The 21486-nt window shown below is 41.8% G+C and overlaps 1 pseudogene; it reads left to right on the forward strand.

Annotated features, from left to right (window-relative positions):
• LOC114461620 (adenomatous polyposis coli protein 2-like) overlaps positions 1-17473 on the forward strand; it is a 20797-nt pseudogene extending 3324 nt beyond the window's left edge.
• Positions 17474-21486: the final 4013 nt, after the last annotated feature.

Below are 21486 nucleotides of genomic sequence, written 5' to 3' on the forward strand. Positions count from 1 at the left end.
TCTAATAAATACATCTAATAAATAATAAATATATCTACTAATCTCTAATAATAATAATTATCTAATAAATACATCTAATAAATAATAAATAATCTAATAATCATCGAATAAATAATAAATATAATCTAATAAATACATCTAATAATAATAAATATATCTAATAATACATCTATAAATAATAAATATATCTAATAAATACATCTAATAATAATAATATATCTAATATACATACTAATAATAATAAATATCTAATAAATACTCCAATAATAAAAAATATCTAATAAATACATCTAATAAATAATAATATATCATAAAATACATCTATAAATAATAATATATCTAATAAATATATCTCTAATACATCTAATAATAAATAATATCTATAAATATATCTAATAAATACATCTAAATAAATACATAAATATATCTAATAATTTCTACTAAATACATCTAATAAATAATAAATTATCTAATAAATACATCTAATAAATAAAATATATCTAATAAATACATCTAATAAATAATAATATATCTCTAATACATCTAATAACATATCAATATATCTAATAAATTTATCTCTAAATATATCTAATAAATATATCTAATAATTATATCTAAATAATCTAATAAATACATCTAATGAATAATATATATCTATAATACATTAATAAATAATAATACTCTAATAAATATATCTAATAAATACATCGAATAATAATAAATATATACAATAATATCTAATAAATAATAAATAGATCTAATAAATACATCTAATACTATAAATTTCTAATAAATAATAATATATCTAATAAATACATCTAATAAATAATAAAATATATCTAATAATACATCCAATAATACATCTAATAAAATAAATATATCTAATAATAATCTGAAAATAATAATTTCTAATAATATATCTAATAAATACATCTATAAATAAATAATGTATCTAATAAATACATCTAAGAACATCAATAAATAATAAATACACTATAATAATAAATACATCTAATAAATAACTTAACTCTGTTAATAACGGTCGTCATCATCTCAGAGCTCCACATGGACCTCACCAACTACTATGAGCTCAAACACCAACCGAACAACCTAAGGCTGGAGGGGCGAGGCTTACAGGTGTGGGCGGAGACTCAAAACAGACGACCACCTAGCATGTGCCGCTGTCTTGCTCCGCCTCCTCCACATTCAGAGCGGCGTCTCGTCAGAGTCGGCATCAAGCGCCGACGCCATCATGATACCACATCACTTCCTGAAGGTGCCCCCCCAAACAGCCGTGATGAGTGGAGCGGACGGACGCAGAGTGACCATCACCTGGAGGAGTGTACAAGGAGAGGTGAAACCGCCCCCCTGCTATGTAGAGGACAAGGGGTTTTAAAATGATCATATTCATTATTATGAATAATTAATTCATTATTATTAATATTACATTAAGATTTTCTGGAGTGCCATCTAGGGTGAGTTATAGTTATAGTGTCCTGGATCATTTAAAGAGTTATTAATAACTGTTATGTTATTACATGAACCACAGACAAAGCTGTTTAGAACCACAGGGTGCGTTTTGATATGTTCTGGTTCTGTCCACCTCACCACTGGTCCAGACACGCCTTTATTAGCATAGCATTAGCATGCTACCGTAGCTCAGGTTCACAGCAGTGGGGAACAGAGGTCATAAAGTGTATAAAACACTGTGATGTTCAAATAAATATGAAATATGTTAGTGGAGACATGATGATGAGGCTGTGACCCACACTGACAGAAGAGTCCAACTTTCACACTCATTCTTTTTGTGCTCGTTTAAGCTTTTGCATTAGTTGAACGTTGTTATGGCAGCCAATCAGATTGTTCTAGTGATTAGTTCATGGGGGCGTGTTTGTGTGTGTGACAAAAACAGCTGTTACAGCTGTTAATTATGACGTTAACGTATCAAACACACATTAAACTCTGCACGTTCACTCTGAGGTCGTATTACGACTCACATGAGTGTCTCAATCTGATTTGAAGAAGTCAGATATGAGTGAAGAAGTGATCAGCTCACAACACAATATGTCCCCTTTAAGTTAGTTTAATTTATGTATTTATTTAAGCAGCATATTATAAACTTAGTTTACATAATAACAAAACTAATTGTGCTAAATGTAGCAGATGAAAGTTCAAAGAACTTATAAAAACCATCATCTCTTGTTCATTTAAATCATCACTACATAAACTTACAGTGTGTACTCACACAACACATGTAGTTAAGTATTAAGTTAAGTTAAGTTAGTTTATTAGTTAGTTAAGAGTTAACCAGTGTAACTCACAGGAATCTGTTACTGGGGGAAATCGACCGAGAGGAGAGAGAACGATGCTGGTATTCAGTCAAATGGAGGAACTGTCACAGAGGATGACTCAGCACCATGTATAGACACGGTGAGACACACACACACACACACTGTGGTCACTGATTGATTGATTGATTGACTCCGCCCCCTACAGTTCTCTATGCAGATGGATCAGATCAGACAACAGCTTCAGTTTTGAGGCTCAGCGCTTCGATCAGCGATGGAGGAACGATTTGGAACCAACGAACAAGTTCTACAGAGAACCCAGGTACCATTATTATTAACTATATCATCATCATTATTATTATTAATAACTTTATTATTATTTTATTGTCTTTTGCAGATGCGTATTTCACGTCTGGAGCATTTGGAGAAAGAACTGCAGGAAACGGTGGGAGTCAGGAGAGTCAGTTAGAGGTTAGACACACACACACACACACCACACACACACACACACACACACACACAGATCATACTACACACACGCACACACACACACACCACAATCACATCACTTTACTTTATTAGCTACAGCTAATGGCGCCCCCTGCAGCGCCCCCTGCAGTCACTGCAGTCGCTCCCAATCCAGCTCCACCTGCCGCAGCGTGACCGAGCCGCCGTAGCTCAGACCCAAAGGCGGCGTACAGTGGCTCACAGAAGGCGGCGCTGAGGTGTGCAGGAGGGTCTGCTATCGCGGCTAACGCAGTAGAAGGACAGAGACTCCGCCTCCCGGTCCAGGTGGACTCCGACTCTCCTGCTGAAGGGCTGCGGTGAGGTGGACCGGAGTCTCCTTCGGGCGGCCGGCGTGTAGTTCCCTCACTGCACTCCAGACTCCAGGAGACAGGTTCTGACCCAGCAGGACGTTCTCCCGTCGAGCCGGCTCTGCTCATCTGTTTATAGGCCACGCCCACGTCAACGCCGCCGCTCCACTCCACCTCCCAGTACGCTGAGTCCAGCATACCCTCCCGGCACAGAACCTGAGGGCAGCGCTGGAAACGCTCCAGGTGGTGCTGGACGCTCCTTTCAGTCCACACACGCGTCGCCTTCCTGTTCCTGTCGTCTCAGCGCTAGCTCGTAGTTAGCCGTGTTGGGGGTCAAAGGTCAGGTAGCAGGCCACTGAGGAAACAGGAAGTACAGACGTTAACGTGAAGAACAGGAAGTGAAGAAGTGAAATAAATAAAGGAGACTCACAGTTCTTGAAGTTCCACAGGTTCCCTTCTGAAGGTTCCCTGAGAACAAAAAGATCAACGTTTAATAACTATTAATATTACTTTATTTATTCACTCTTTATAACAGTTTAATAACTGTTATTAACTCACTGTGTACTTGTACTGGCTCCGTGGTTGAACAACGAAATCACAGACGTTCCTTCATGTTCCTCCTCCTCCTCTGAGAACACGTATCTGAAGGAGAAATAATATAATAATTATTATTATTATCTACTAGTACAGTGCTTGTCAGAAGTATGTATTCATGTAGTGGGAGGAGCTTAAGTAGAGTAATCAATTATGTCTAAATGAGTATGTGTTTGAAGGTTGTATGTACATAGAGGTGTACATACTGTACTCTAGTGTTATAAAGAGTTTATGTGTGGGTGTAAATAAACTAGTGTGTGATTTATCTAGTTTAATTCTATGAGACATGAATATGATAAATGTGTTTGTTGTTTTATTCATTTTTGTATTTTTTTGTTTGGTGTATTTTTCTGTAATTTATGTTTTTGGAATCATTTTGTGTATTTTTGTATCTTTTTTGGTATAGTTTTGTGCATTTTGAGTCATTTTCGTATTTTTCTTGTCGTTTAGTGTATTTTTCTGTAATGTATGTTTTTTTGAGTCATTTTGTATATTTTTGTGCATTATTGTTGTCGTTTTGTGTACTTTTTGTATAATATTGTTTAGTTTTATTTTACTCATTTAATATATTTTTATTATAATACTGTGTGTGTGTGTGTGTGTCTCACACATGCACACGCATCATGCACATAATCCGTCGCAGGTTGTTGACAGATTAAAAAAGAGACCCTGAAGTAGCACAAAGTCACAACTTTTTCTCTAAACGCTCTGTGTGAGTTCAGTATTTTCCCACACACACGCATCAACCGTGTGGTGTGTGTGTACATTGTATTATTTATGTTGATCAATTATTTCCATGAGTTATTATTATTTTACTTTTAATCCTGTTATTATTGTTGATGATATTAGTGAGTTATTAAGTCAGTGTAAAACAAATTCTGTCATTTCTTCTAAACACATTAAATATGTCATAAATGTTTTCCTTAAAACATGTAAAAGCCATTCAACCATTTATAATGTAACTATGGAGCTAGGATTCACAAACTGTGTTTCATATGTCTGTGTTCAGGATTTAATGGGCGGGTCAGAAATCATAGCCGCTTACGTAACGGAGCCATCATTAGCATTAACCTGACCCTGCTGCTGAAGCACACCAAACTGCTGTGGCCTCCGGCGGGCACAGTACGGCCCGTAGCTGTAAACAAACCACATATTCAGACCCAGGGAATAAAACGTGTTTTTTTAATGAAATAAGCACTTTCATACACCGTGATTGTGTTTTTCGCCTCTGGTGGGCGCAGTTCTGACTCTACCCGGGAAAGATGCACACATTCGGACTTGGGCGGAGCAGACCTTTATGCTGACACAATCGTTTGTCCCGATGCGAGCACTTTTAAAAACCAATGGGAGAAGCAGTATTGATGCTGGAGCCACTTTCACACTGCTCTCTCCCATAGACACAGTACACGGAGGCGTGGGCGTGGTTCCAGCGCCTTTAACTGACACGCCTCCAGCGTCCCAGGCAGACAGAAGTGCTTGTTTTTCCATGATTTTGTAACAAACTCATAACACATTTATTTCTGCTTTACATGGACTTTAAGTATAAATCACAGACCTGAGAGATTCTCCTCACATCGTTGCCGTAGCAACCTTATGTTGTCTCGTGGTGCGTTCAGGTTCCGTCGTTCCTTGCTCTGTGTGACCTTGAAGATGCTGCTGAGGTCGTCCCTGAGGTGGTTCAGGTCCTTCCTCAGCAGGGCGCCCAGCGTTAGCTCCCGCCTCCTGTTGCTGCTGGTGGTTGTTAGCGTTTCTGAAGATGCTGAAGACGCCCTCAGTGAACATGTTCAGATCCCCTCTGAGCATGTTCAGTGGACTCAGTGCTGCCCTCTGTAGGTGGAGCTCATCTTCACCCTCAGACACACTCATCATCACATCCTGTGATTGACAGATCCACCTGATCAATACACACACACACCAGTGGGTGTCATGGTTAGACTGGTCACAGTGTAATCCTGTGACTGATTCTAAGCACACAGGAAGTAAAAACTATCATTAGTGGAATGTTAGCATTGAGTCACAGGATATAGGTAAAGTGTGTGTGTGTGTGTGTGTGTGTGTGTCAGCTGATCTGAGGTGTAATTACACTCATTAACACAAACACACATGAACAAACAGGAGAACCAGTCCAGCTGCTACGCTTTATTATTATAGTATACCAGGGGTCCCCAATCCTGGTCCTCTAGAGCCTCTATCCAGCATGTTCTAGATGTTTCCTCTTCCAACACATCTGATGAAATGACCAGGATGGTCATCAGGATTCTGCAGAGCTTGATGATGAGGTCATCATTTGAATCATGTGTGTTGGAAGAGGGAAACATCTAAAACATGCTGGATAGGGGCTCTAGAGGACCAAGATTGGGGACCCCTGTGCTAGTAAGTTAATATTAATGATGTCATTATTATTTATGATCATATTTGTTATATATACTACGGCTAAACCACGACTAAATTATGGTTAAATTATAAGAAATGACTCTAAGACAAGCTATGGCTACACAATAGTTAAACTATGACTAAACTACAGCTAAACCAGGACTACAGGATTTCTAAATAAGTGTAAATGATGCTCTGACAGACTTTAGAACTCAAACACACTGTGAAGTTATTTCTCTCATGATGATGAAGATGATGATGAAGAAGCAGAGACTTTGTGATAAAACACAGACTTACCGATGGTTCCCACGCTGTCCACAACGCTGTCAGTAGTGTGTAGTGTGTAGTCAGTGTACAGGTGTGATCTCTCTCTCTAGTGTCATCAGGTCCAACTTGTTTCTCTTCATACTTTCAGTCCCTAAAGCTCCATCAACCACTCACTCTTATTTTGGTTTGTGGTGTTTTTGTTGTTGTTTTGAACAGTTTCATGGTTTGATCATTTAAATTAATACACATTTAAGGCTGAATTATTGTTTTATATTGTTATACAGTTAAATCTGTAGATCATACATCTATGATGATATGATGTCACAGTGAATTGTGACGCTGCTCTTAGAAGTGATAGATTACAGGTTCACGTCCTGCTTCAGTGTTTTTTATGACATTTTTTATGACGTAGAGATGAATCTGGTGATAATATTACATTAAAATCAATATAAATGATTAGATATGAAGCATCAGTCACTGTGTTTATATCCAGTGTAACAGGAGGACTCTCTATGCAGACATCCTATGATGCTGACACGTCTCCTCAGACACATTTATTATTATTATTCACCACTCGTCACGTCACTGAAGAGATAAAGTGATGAAGTGATCATAAAGTGTTATTAATTACAGGTGATTTAATCACTATAATCACTGAAGACTGAACACACCTTTAGAACAGGATCATATTTTGTCACAGTTAAAGCACCATCACCACTGTTTGGAACTGTTAGTCATCCATCAGGGTGAATAAATCACTCTCTTCTGGGTGGTTACCATGGTAGTTCATTTAACCTTCAATCCATTGATGATGGCTTTTTATCGCACATGTACATGTCATTAACCCAAGGTTTACATACTCAGGGTTTATTGATCCACTTCATACCAGCTGTAATGAATCAGATACACAGAGTTTACCATGGAGGGTATGTTGACCTAGAGTTTATGGATAAACTCAGAGTTTGTTAAACCTCCTTTATGGAATACACCTCTGGAGTGTCAAACTAATTTTAGTTCAGGGGCCAAATATGGAGCAGTTTGATCCTTACTGGGCCACAGATCTTATGCTGGAAAACAAGTAATGGAACATTATTACATATCCAATCAATACGTGACAAATATCAGTCACAGGATCTACACTTTACATTTCTATTCAATTAATTGAAATATGTAATCATTTGAGGAAAAATGAAGGATTTTGTAAGAATTTTGAGTTTTAACATTAAAATGACAGCAATCATGTGATAAAAGCACCAGGAAAACTGTGAGAACCTGCAAATATTGTTTAGGTTCATTTACACACTGTGGGATAATTTGGATGATTTGGACATGAGTTTGACACGTGTTCAAGTGATTCCAGCCTTGTTGAAACCCTGTGTGTGTGTGTGTGTGTGTGTGTGTGTGTGTGTGTGTGTGTGTGTGTGCTGCAGCTGTCTGGTGCTGAGATGCCCCCTGCTGGAGAGCCAGAGACAGCAGCTCGTCTGCAGCAACAGGAGCACAAACAACAGACGGAGGCAGCAAGGTGCTTTTATTTTAAAGATCTGTCTATGGAGCCAGGGTTGGGGTCAATTACATTTTTAAATTACAATAAAGTCTTCAATTATTCATATTCTAATACAACTCAGTTACGATTACGTTGACCAGCATTTTTTTCCAATTACAATTACATTTATAATTATTATTTTCCCCTGAAATCAATTAGAACTATTTTCCTAATTACTAAAATTCAATTACAATTGTTCACGATTACTGAGCCTTTAATAAATAAACCTTATTAAACATAACCTTCCTTTTGTGTTAGCTTTCTGTTAGCGTCTCCAATGCTATAAGCTAAGCTATAATAGCTCCCCAGGCTCCTACGCCAGGATCCTGTTTGTGGACTTCAGCTCTGCTTTCAACACTATAATCCCAGCTCTCCTTCAGGACAAGCTTTCCCAGCTGAACGTGCCCGACTCCACCTGCAAGTGGATCACAGACTTCCTGTCTGACAGGAAGCAGCACGTGAAGCTGGGAAAAACCATCTCTGCTCCAGGACCATCAGTACTGGATCTCCTCAGGGCTGTGTTCTTTCTCCTCTGCTCTTCTCCCTGTACAACAGCTGCACCTCCCTCTCACCAGTCGGTCAAACTCCTGAAGTTTGCAGACGACACGACCATCATCGTCTCATCGCTGATGGAGACGAGTCTGACTACAGGTGGAGACAGACCTGGTGTCCTGGTGCAGCCAGAACAACCTGGAGCTCAACGCTTTAAAGATAGTGGAGATGATAGCAGACTTCAGGAAGAACCCAGCCCCCCTCACCCCCTCACCCTGGGAGACTCTACAGTGAGCTCTGTGGAGAACTTCTGCTTCCTGGGGACCATCATCACTCAGGACCTCAAGTGGGAGCTGAACATCAGCTCCCTTATCAAAAAAAGCTCAGCAGAGGATTACTGTCCTGTAGCAGCTGAAGAAGTTCAGTCTGCCAACAAAGATGATGGTGAACTTCTACAGCTCCATCATCCAGTCCATCCTCTGCTCCTCCATCACCATCTGGTACCTGCAGCTACTGCCAAGGACAAGCCAGACTGCAGCGTATCATCCACTCTGCAGAGAAGGTCATCGGCTGCAATCTGCCCTCCCTCCAGGACCTGAACCCCTCCAGGATTTTGAGGCGTGCAGGAAAGATTGTGGCCGACCCCCCCACCCCGGTCATAAACTATTTCAATCACTCCCTTCTGGAAGGAGGTTTAGGTCCATCAGGACCAGAACCTCCAGACACAAAAACAGCTTCTTTCCCTCTGCCACCATCCACATGAACACACCCCCAGTCACCCACTGAACCCCCCCCCCCCACCCGATCACCACCTCCATGATGACATTTTCCGCTGCACTGTATATATATATATATATATATATATATTATATATATATATATATATATATATATTATATATTTATCCTATTTATCCTTTATTCTCTATCTATCCTTTATTTATCCCTCATCCTTTTATTAATCATTATTATTATTATTATTGTTGCTGGGTTGTTCTTTGTTTTTTATTTTGTTGTTTGTTTTTTGTTCACCAACTACCAAGACAAATTCCTTGTACTGTCCTTAAAACTGTACATGGCCATTAAAAACATTTCTGATTCTGATTCTGAAATCAGCTGTAAGCGACACTAATAAATATTATCTATCATCTAATTAGTTTCTCATCTCTTGGTTACCTTGTTTGGCTTCTAATCAATGAAAAATTTGATAAAATATTGATAATATTATTTATGGTGTGAGCCTTTTTTCTGTCACTGTATCCATAGATTTATATTTTTTATGTTAAAATGATCCTGTGACAGGTAGTGGGAAAGTTGATCTGAAACATTTTTAATATTTATTAACTACTGTGTGTGAGACATAGAACTGTAACATGGTTCTAATGGTTTGTGTTCAATTCAATTGTAAATGACAGTTTTTGTGTGTGTGTGTGTGTGTGTGTGTGTGTTCCAGGTGGACGTGCTGTTCTGGCTGCTATCGCTGCTCGCTAACCGGGATAAGGAGGAGATATCTGGTTCTCTGCTTGCTCTCCAGCTCCAGCAGAGCTGCGTTGCCATGAGGAAGTCCGGCTTCGTCCTCTCCTGTTGCAGATCCTCCACCCGCCTCCAGGTGGCGCTGCTGGGTCGTCCGACACGTTGGCTAGTGGCGGGCGTGGCGAGCTGTAACCCGAGAAGCTAAATCCAGAGCGAGCGCCGCGCTGCACAACATTGTCTTCTCTCAAACCCGAATGAAGGGACAGGACTGGACGAGAGCGGCGAGTCCTTCCACGTTGGAACAGATACGCAGCTACTGCGACAGCGGCTGGGACTGATGGAGGTCCGCGGCAGGGAAGGTGAGACCCTGCAAACTGCACTGTCATCACTTCATCTATCCACAGTCAGGGTTGGGGTCTAATTATATTTATAATCTTGTAACTGATATTATATTCAATTATGGAGTAATCATGATCGTAATTGTAATTTTAATAGTCTGTTGCTGTTGTATAATTGTAATTTTAAATTGTAATTGAGTTTAGATTAATCGACTTTGTATTTGTAATTGCCATGAAAATTCTATAAAAATTGTCAATTAGAATTTACCGCAAAACTGTGGAACCATGTTACCAGTTCTACACATATATAGTTACAATTATTAAAATGTGTTTCAACTCCAGCTTTTTACACATTTTACTATTATTAAAACATATAAATTCTATAGATATACTGACACAATAAAGGCTCAGAACACCCACACCATTAACATTAAAAACCTATATTTTCATTGATTAGGAATCCTAACAAGGTAATCAAATAGATAAGAAGTAAATTAGATGATAGATATTAGTTTTTAGTGTATTTTACAGTTGATTTAGGACCTGTTAGCATTAGAGATGCTAACAGAAGCTAACACAAGAGGAGGGTTAACTTTTATTTGCCTTCTTTATTTCAGGCTCAGTAATTGTGATATTGTACTTGAACTTTAGGAAATTAAGTATGGAATTGTAATTGTGTGCGTGTGTGTGTGCGTGTTCCTCAGATGTTCCTGAGCCCGTGGACCCTCAGGTGTGTCAGGCCGTGTGTGTCGTTATGAAGCTTTCCTTTGAGGAGGAATACAGACGAGCCATGCACGAACTGGGGTTTGTCCAACACCTGTGGGTGTGGGGGGGTTGATGGGAGTTTGCCGGTGCTCACACGGTTTGTGTGTGTGGTGTGTGTGTGTCCTCAGGAGGCCTCCAAGTGGTTGTCTGATTCTGATCCAACTGGACCAGGAGATGTTCGGCGTACACAACGATCCCATCAACATGGCTCTACGTCGCTACGCAGGCATGGCTCTGACCAAACCTAACCTTTGGAGTACGTCGTCAACAAGGTACGCACTTGGCCACGGAAATGCAGTAACCATGCTCCGCCCACTGCTTACTAAAATTGCATACTGTCAGTTAGTTTGATGAATTAAAATTAATCAGTAGCTGTGGGCTCTGCTTATTTGACGGACTTGTCTTGTCTTGTTGTTGTTGTTGTGTTGTCCGGGTCCAGGCCACCCTGTGCTCGAGGAAGGACTGCCTGCTAGCGTTGGTGAGCCAGCTGAGCTCGGACAGCGAGGAGCTCCATCAGGTGGTTTTCTAGTATCCTCAGAAACCTGTCGTGGAGAGCCGACATCAGCAGCAAACGAGTGCTGCGAGACATCGGCTGTGTTGCCCGCGCTGATGACGTGCGCTTTGCAGGCCACTAAGGTACAGACACACAACTACCAACGACTACACTGTAACACACAGTTACAGAGAAAAATGTGTCAGGGAGCAGTTTTATTGATTGTGATAATAGTGTATTTTTGTGCAGGAGTCGACCCTGAAGTCTCTGCTCAGTGCTCTGTGGAACTTGTCGGCTCACAGGCATCGATAACAAAGCATCACTGTGCGCGGTGGACGGCGCTCTGAGCTTCCTGGTCAGCACGCTGACGTATCGCTGTCAGACCAACTCGCTTGCCATCATTGAGAGCGGAGGAGGAATCTTGAGGAATGTCTCCAGCCTGGTGGCAACACGGAGGAATACAGGTAGGACAAGTCGGAAAAACCTTTTCATCTCCTTCTGTTGTTTGACTCATACCTTTGGTCCTCAGGCAAATCCTACGGGATCATAACTGCCTGCAGACTTTGCTGCAGCACCTACGTTCTCACAGTCTGACCATCGTCAGCAATGCCTGCGGGACGCTGTGGAATGTGTCGGCGAGGAGCCCGAAGGACCAGGAGTTGCTTTGGGACCTGGGAGCCGTCAGCATGCTCCGAAACCTCATCCATTCCAAGCACAAGATGATCGCCATGGGCAGCGCTGCGGCTCTCAGGAACCTGCTTACCAATCGACCGCTGAAGTACAAGGACACGGCCGTGGTGTCACCCGGCTCCTGCACACCGTCGCTCTACATGAGAAAGCAGAAAGCTCTGGAGGCGGAGCTTGATGCCAAACATTTGGCAGAAACATTTGACACGCTGGAGAAACACAGTCCCAAACACCCTCAACAAACCGCTGCGGCACATCGAGAGCCTAGTGAAGGATTACGCCTCAGACTCCGGTTGTTTCGATGATGATGAGGCACCAAACATGTCCAGCAGCCTTGACACTGGTTGCTTCTCCATGATGTCCTCGTTTCTCTCCAATTCTAACTATCTTCAAAATCAGCCCCGCAACAGAGTCAGTGAATCGGAACGGGATTCGGATCCACCTCAGTTGACGGAGAGGAGGAGCACTCGACCAGACGATGAGGTCTCAGCAGCTGCAGAGAAACTGGCCAAAAAGATCACCAACACAGTGGCAAAGATAGACAGAATTGGTGGATGACATCACCATGCATACGTCTTCCGAGGACAGTCTGAGCCTCAGCTCCGAGGACCACCTGGCAGACTGGCCATACGGACAGGGTGAGCTGAACGATGCTCGGGCCAAGTCCTTCTCGCCCTGCTGTATGTCCGACACCAGCAGCCGAGCTCACAGGGAGTGGCTCAGCAAGGCTCACGCCCTCCTTCGCCTGAAAACTGCGCATACAAGCGTCTCCACGGACAGCCTGAACAGCGGCAGTACCAGCGACGGATACTGTGGCAGCAAAGAACAGATTCGAGCTTTATCGAGAGCTCAGCGACCAAACCAGCTGGACCTCAGAGTAGATCATCAGGAGTTCATCAATGGCGGGCCTGCAACCCTGAATCAGATGATCCAGCAGGAGGTCCCAGAGAGAGACTCTGAGGATTGGAAAGATGTGAAAGCTCTGGAACTAAACAGCACAAACAAAAAGAACCAAGATCAGCAGGACGTAACACCCGTCAGTGCGTCCACAAAGGTTTCCTCAGACGTCAGCATGACTTCAATCAAACTGTCTCCTTCCTATCAGCAGGTCCCTCTATTCAGAGTGTGACCAAGTTCGGTGTGTAGCAAAAACATCTATCAACGTACAGGCAGCACAGGCTATGAGGAGACAAGCATGGGTTCCCACTGTGATGACGGGAGGGAGCATCACCAAGTTTTCTCCTCTGACCTCTAGCAGAGCCCCACCATCGGGACAATGGAGGACGGTTCAGAAATACTCTGTGGAAAACACTCCAATCTGCTTCTCTCGGTGCAGCTCACTGTCCCTCACTGTCCTCTGGTGACGGAGCGTTGGGCGGACAGAGTGAGAACGAGCTGGACAGCGACTTGTCCTTAGAGATAATTGAAGTAGAAGACGAAAAAGAACTGAAACAAACTGAAGAGGACGAAACCTTGGAGGATCTGAGTGACAGTCAGCTGCTGATCACTGATTCAAAAACATTCCCAAGCAAAGAGACGGAGCCCATTGAGATTCCTGTCAAACGGGAGAAGGTGTTCCTCCGAGCAGTTTCACCAGCTATTCTCGAAGATAGATCTCCATCCAGCTCGTCAGAAAACTACATCCACGAGACACCACTGGTGATGAGTCGCTGCAGCTCGGTGAGCTCTTTGGGCAGTTTTGAGTCTCCGTCCATTGCAGCTCTATCCAGAGTGATCCCTGCAGTGAGATGATAGATGGCACAATAAGTCCCAGTGACCTTCCCGACAGCCCAGGACAAACCATGCCGCCGAGTCGAAGTAAAACCCCATGTTTTGTTGAGTCAAACGGGCCGGACTCACAAAGCACCGGAATGACCGGTCAGTTGGGAGAGTAGTCTGCGTACATTCATGGATATTGCAGACTCCAAGGAGAGATTCAACCTTCCTTCTGATCTGGACACAATGATATACTTTACTGTGGAAAAAACCCACTGAGAACTTCTCCTGTGCTTCCAGCCTGAGTGCCCTACCTCTTCACGAGCACTACATACAGAAGACGTGGAGCTGAAACTCACTCCGCTGCTCCAGAAGGGTGACAAAAACCTGGATGAATCTGGACAGGAAAACTGGGAGCGGTTATAGTGAGTGCAAACTCTGACGATGACATTGAAATCCTAAAAGAGTGTATTAACTCCGCCATGCCCTCCAAGTTTCGGAAAGTAAGACCTTCCCAGATGACCACAATCCCATCTCACATTCTCAACTCTCAGGTTCGAAACCAATTCATTTTCCAGTTTACATGATGCTACCCAACGGTAAAACACAAAATGTACCCTGGGAGGAGAATCGTCATTCCCCAGGAAAGACTTCAAGTTGAGGATTCCTCCTTTACAGACTCAACAGAAGGAACCATCAACTTCTCCAGCACAACGTCTTTGAGTGATGAAACCCTGGAGTACCCGATTAAGGAGCAAGGTGCTAAAGACTGTACTGCCAGAACAAATAGCAAAAAGGAACTGATTCATGACGAGGCTAAGAGAATCCAAGACCTGAGGATATTCTCACACTTCCACAAACCAAACAGAACAAAACTACCAGCAGGAGTTACCCACGAGACGAACAACTAAACACATCATTCCCACTCAGAAGGTGCTGATGCAGAGCAAAGAAGTTGCAGACCGAGTGGCAAACCAGAAACATCGAGACCTGTCACCCCATCAGAGGAGGCGACAAGGTCAAGTTACAATCAGGAAACTAGAGCTGCCTGTCATAAAGCAAAACACTGACAGTAACCACAGTGTGGGATTGCAAAGAGGCCACGCCCTCTACCGACAGATGACACAGTCCTCTGAGGAGAGTAATGGCTTCAAAGATGATGAGAATGAAGAAGTAATGAAGCAAACCTGCCGAAATTCAATCAGAGAAGCTTGCAGGCATACTCTCTCCCAAAGCCTGACCAACATTGGCAAGATGGAAAACTCCCAAATGAAGCCCAAAGGATTTGAAAGGATCAAACAGTGTCTGATTAAGGATGACTCGCAGACATGTTACTCACTGAGCTCCTCCCTAAGTTCACTTAGTGATGCTGAATTTGAAAATCACAAAACAAAAGTGCAGCAAGTTTGGTACAAGAATCGGCACAACAAAGCCCTGAACATGCTTCAGCAAACGAAGCACGGGGACATCCACAGTAAGTACGAAGAGACAGCTCGCCCAGCTCTGTCAGCATGGATTCAGAGGACGACCTCCTTCAGAAGTGCATCACATCCGCCATGCCCAAGCAACGGAGAAAAGCAGCTGCCAGGAAGAAGAAAGATAACTCTCAGAAAATGAAACCAAAGGGGTCTGGCGGGTGGGACATGTATGAGGACATGGACAGTGATGACATGGCTTGGGATAGAGAGTCGGACCTCAACAGTGTTGAATGGAGGGCCATACAGGAGGGGGCTAACTGTGTGGTCACCGGACTGCAAGCCTCCAAGTCCCAGGACCCTTCCTCTGAGGAGACGGAGTCAGTGCTGTCGTTCATGTCCACATCCAGCTTCACGCCTAAAGAAGGAAGTTCGCCAAGGACAAGAAGCCAAACAAACCTTTAGACTTCGCTCAACGCAAGCCGGTCCCGAACTTACCTGTTGTTTTTAGAGGCAGAACTGTCACCTATACGCCCAAAAAAGGACGATCCTCCATCACAGAGGCCACCGCCAAGGAAACCCCAGACCAAGAGCGATGCTCCAAAGAATCCGAACCTGGCTCAACACAGATCAAAGAGTCTGCACCGACTAGGTCGTCCACAGGACACAGAGCTGTCTTTGCCAAAAAGGAGCTCTACACCACCTCCACGGATACCAAAGAGTTCGTCATCTGGTTCATCGCAAAGCTCCTCTCCATCCAAACCCCCTCAGAATAAGATCAAAACTCAGACTAAGAAACCAATCCATTGGAAGAGCCCCACATCTACAAGCAGCCCACCTGCTAGCAGCCCCCCTGAAAGAAAAGGACGCTCCCCTGTCATTAATCAAAACGAGAAATCGCCACCACCCAAACCCAGAAGTCCCCGTGCGAATCCCTTACATGCAAAACGCTGTCAGACCACCGAGACCTCTATCTCCACTGGTAACAAACCAAACCACCACCGGGCAGCAAAACCAGGTCTGTGGAAAGAGGATGCTTCCTGCAAACCAATATGACTTGGTCCGGATGACATCTGTTCATTCCAACGGGGGGTGATTCTGACCGCAGTGGATTTCTGAGACAGCTAACGTTTATTAAGGAGTCAAAGAATGTGCTGAGGCGTGACGGCTCAACTCATAAGACTCCAGGATCACAAAGTGGATCCTCTCGCAGAGCTGTGCCCGCTGCACCGGCCGTTTTCCTGTGTTCGTCGCGCTGTCAGGAACTCAAGGCAGTAGTTCAGGCCCCAAGAAGGGCACAAGTAAAAAACCCGGTACAGAGACAGCAGGCCCAGAAGCCGAATCCCGGTCTGCAGAGACAGACTGTCAACCTTTCAAGAGCCACGTACAGTGGAAAGAGACCTTTCAGCAAAACGCCCTTTCAGAAGAACCAGTTCTGAAAGTCCCAGTAGAGCGACTCAGCAAAGTGGGCCAGGCAGTGTGTCAGGAATCCGCTTGCAGCAAGACAAAGACAGCTTCAAACGCCACGCCTCATCACCGAGCATCAACGTATTGAGCCGCGTCACCAGCCGATCCTCTCTACGCTCTTCATCGTCGGATTCAAGTGGAAGAGCAAAGAGTGAAGACGAGACAAAGAAGAAAGGGCAAAGATTGCGGCTGAGGGATGGAGTTACCTGGAGGAGAATCAAGCATGAAGACGCACCACAGATCCTGAAAAGCAGTCAGGCATCATCTCCTGAGGTAGAGAAACCCAAACCACCTGCTCGTCCTGTAAAACTTCCGACCATTCTGCTTGCTTCTCGGAAGATGAGCGATGCAATTGTACAGACAGAAGATTTCACCAACAGCAAAACCCCCTCCGGCACTTCTCCGACCGTTGATACTGTCTTTAAGGACAGATCCAGTCCTGCCCTTGGTAAAAAGACAAATTCCACCTCTGGTGGAAAGCTGGATGCCGATATGGACGGATCACTGAAGGCAGTAACTACTGACGGCCATGTTGGAGGAGCCGTCATTTTCCGTCAAGGGTCACCGAGCAAGGCTGCCCTAGTCACTCCGTTTAACTACACGCCCAGCCTGATAAGCGGCCATGCTGCTAGCCTCCCTGAGAAGTCTGCAGGAAAGAATGAAGTGTGAGCGGAAAACAGAGCGGCTGTGGAAGAACCTCAGGTTCAGAACCGTTAGCAACCACCCACGCTGCTTTCAGGTCTCCTTCTGTGTGATTGTAATCCCTTCATCTACATTCAAACCCAGTTGGATGTTGAAAGACTGACATGCATCACTTTGTACTCTTTTGTATTTGTAGTTTAATCATTGCTCGTTAGAAGTGTAGTGACAAAGACTTCAGCACATCTTCACGTTCAGCTTCTACATACAAACTTATGCAAACTTCCTGAGGGTCTGATTGTGGAATGGGGACAGGAGCCAGGATCCTGTTTCATATCGAGAGAGCTTTAAATCTGTGACAAAGCATCACTGAGAAACATTTCCCTCCAATCCTTCCATCCTGTTGGTGAAATACCCGCAAACCTCTGACATTTGATGTCTTTCAAGTATTTAAGCCTGAGCTAACGAACTGATGACTTACTACACTAGCGCATAGGCAGCCAATGACTGTTTTCTCTTCATGCACATTTTAATCTCGTCATTCTGACTTTAAAGTCCCTGAATCAAAGTATTTCTCAGCCTGGGTTTTATTACATATTATTATCCGACCATGAAAACACGTGGTTTGAAAAGTGTAAACAATACGTTTGGATTCCACATGCTGTGTTAGCAGACACTTTGATTCCAAGTAAGTAAGTAAGTTAAATGTATTTGTATAGCGCTTTTCACAGACCAGGGTCAACAAGTGCTTCACATTTTACAGTTAAAAACAATAACAGAGTACACATGCCAGTACAGTGCAATGTCGGTAGAATGCAAAAAATAAAAGGCTACATACAAAGCCTACACTGGACACTTCCTTACTTCCTACAGTGTGTGTGGTGTTGATGTCGGTAACCTCAGCTAACTGTAGACTTACTGTTCCTGCACCACTCTCACTTATTATTATAAAGGCTCCACAGATACAAGCAGAACCCAGACGTCTATTTAAACCTTATTTTATAGAATTGAAGAGACATCATAGGACAAATCTGTATTAGTCAGTGAAACCAGCTGGATTAAAGTGTTTTATCTCTGCGCTACATAACATTAAAGCTAGGCCTACCACAGTCTCATGCTTTATGGACACAAGTGGATTTGTAATCTTTGAAGGATGAGTTTACTTGAGGAATATCTGTTGGAGTCTTGGAAGGAATGCAATCTGCAGTACACAACAGAACGCACAAAAAAAACTACAAAAGTACACAACATACCAAGAAAAATACACAGAAGAACAAGAAAAACATAGAATAGGACAAAAATCACACAACACAAGAATATATAAAGCAGTGGATCCCAAACTGGGGTACGTGTACCCCGAGGGGTACTTGAACACCTCTCAGGAGGTACACAGAAACATTTGTCAGTTTATTCTTTAACATTATGATTTTTTTTTACCTGCACACAGACTTTTTCCTCATCTATCAATAATAATTAGTGGCACAACCCAAAAAGGAAATTCTAAAACGAGCAAAACATCAGAAATAAATTAATATAAAGGCCTAAATTCAAGGTTAATGTTGGACGAGACACAGGATAGAGTTTAGACACAAATAAATAATGTATAACATGAACTAAGGGGAACATGGAGCAATAACACTGATATAAAGCATCGAAACATATGCATAATGACAAAAACAAAGCTGCACAAAGTGATAAAAACACACTAAAGGAGAACAAAAAGACACAAGTGTCCTCCAAACACAGAGTTCAGTGAAGATTAATGAAGAAATTAACAAGTGAAGAGAATGTGACGGGATTTTAAAGCCAGAAAAGCACGAAGAACTTCCCTAATGTGAGTGGTTGAACACTTTGATGATGATGATGAAAACACACACTGTTCATTGTGTCTGTAAGCGTAGAGCTGATGGATGTCACTGTAAAAACATCCGTGTTTCCCAGACGTGTTCTCAATAAAAGCCAGGTAACCTCTGAAACACCTGTGGGAAGCGTTTTCATCCCGTCTGTAACAACAAAGAGGTGATGAGGAGCCTTTTATTAATAAAGCTCACACTTTACATTTAATACAAATACTGGATGTTAAACTGAGCAGGGTTGGAGTCAATTCTAATTGTACTTGCATAATAAATAATTAACTAACCCTAACCGTATTATGACATAATTACAATTGTAATTGGAAAAAATATTTTGTAATAATTGAGTTCAGATTACTGACTTTGTGATTGTAACTGGCATGAAAATGATCTTCAGGATTAAATATAAATCTATGGATATAGTGACAGAAAAAAAGCCTCCATAAATATTAATATTAATATTATTCATTGATTATGAAACCTAACAATGTAATCAATAGATGAGAAACTAATTAGAAGATAGATAATATTAGTGTATTTTACAGCTGATTATAGACATGAATCAAACTGACCTGTTAACATTAGAGATGCTAACAGAAAGCTAACACAAGACAAAATTTACGTTTAATAAGGCATATTTATTAAAAGATCAGTAATTGTGATTAATTAATTTGAACGTTAGTAATTGAGAACGTAATTATAATTTAAATTCTGGGGGAAAATAGTAATTGTAATTTTAACTGTAATTGGAAAAAGCCGCTGGTGACGTAATTGTAACTGAGTACAAGACCAAACAAAAGAGTTAAAGTGGCGAAACATTAGAATAAAGGTCAAAACATTAGAATAATGGGCCAAACATTAGCGTTAAAGGGCAAACATTAGAGTAAAGGTCAAACATTAGAGTAAAGGGTCCAAACAATAGAGTAAAGGGTCAAACATAGAGTAAAGGGTCAAACATTAGAGTAAAGGGTCAAACAATAGAGGTAAAGGGTCAAACATAGAGTAAAGGGTCAAACATTAGAGTAAAGGGTCATAACATTAGAGTAAAGGGTCAAACAATAGAGTAAAGGGTCAAACAATAGAGTAAAGGGTCAAACATTAGAGTAAAGGGGTCAAACAATAGAGTAAAGGGGTCAAACATTAGAGTAAAGGGTCAAACATTAGAGTAAAGGGTCAAACATTAGAGTAAAGGGTCAAACATTAGAGTAAAGGGTCAAACATTAGAGTAAAGGGTCAAACAATAGAGTAAAGGGTCAAACATTAGAGTAAAGGGTCAAACATTAGAGTAAAGGGTCAAACAATAGAGTAAAGGGTCAAACAATAGAGTAAAGGGTCAAACATTAGAGTAAAGGGTCAAACAATAGAGTAAAGGGTCAAACATTAGAGTAAAGGGTCAAACAATAGAGTAAAGGGTCAAACAATAGAGTAAAGGGTCAAACATTAGAGTAAAGGGTCAAACAATAGAGTAAAGGGTCAAACATTAGAGTAAAGGGTCAAACATTAGAGTAAAGGGTCAAACAATAGAGTAAAGGGTCAAACATTAGAGTAAAGGGTCAAACATTAGAGTAAAGGGTCAAACATTAGAGTAAAGGGTCAAACATTAGAGTAAAGGGTCAAACATTAGAGTAAAGGGTCAAACATTAGAGTAAAGGGTCAAACAATAAAGTAAAGGGTCAAACATTAGAGTAAAGGGTCAAACATTAGAGTAAAGGGTCAAACATTAGAGTAAAGGGTCAAACATTAGAGTAAAGGGTCAAACAATAGAGTAAAGGGTCAAACATTAGAGTAAAGGGTCAAACAATAGAGTAAAGGGTCAAACATTAGAGTAAAGGGTCAAACAATAAAGTAAAGGGTCAAACATTAGAGTAAAGGGTCAAACATTAGAGTAAAGGGTCAAACAATAGAGTAAAGGGTCAAACATTAGAGTAAAGGGTCAACAATAAAGTAAAGGGTCAAACATTAGAGTAAAGGGTCAAACATTAGAGTAAAGGGTCAAACAATAGAGTAAAGGGTCAAACATTAGAGTAAAGGGTCAAACATTAGAGTAAAGGGTCAAACAATAGAGTAAAGGGTCAAACAATAGAGTTCATATTCACATTTATTTCTCAACAATTCAGACAAAAACAATAACAACTGGAATTTATCAACATTTGTTATTAACTTCTACTACAGGAAGTAAAAATATTCAAAAAATAAAGAAAACAACTTAGCTGTAGATGCTTTCATCTGTGTGTGTGTGTGTGTGTGTGTGTGTGGTGTGTGCTGTGTG

This window comes from Gouania willdenowi, chromosome 4, assembly GCF_900634775.1.
Source record: "Gouania willdenowi chromosome 4, fGouWil2.1, whole genome shotgun sequence".
Classification (NCBI taxonomy): domain Eukaryota; kingdom Metazoa; phylum Chordata; class Actinopteri; order Blenniiformes; family Gobiesocidae; genus Gouania; species Gouania willdenowi.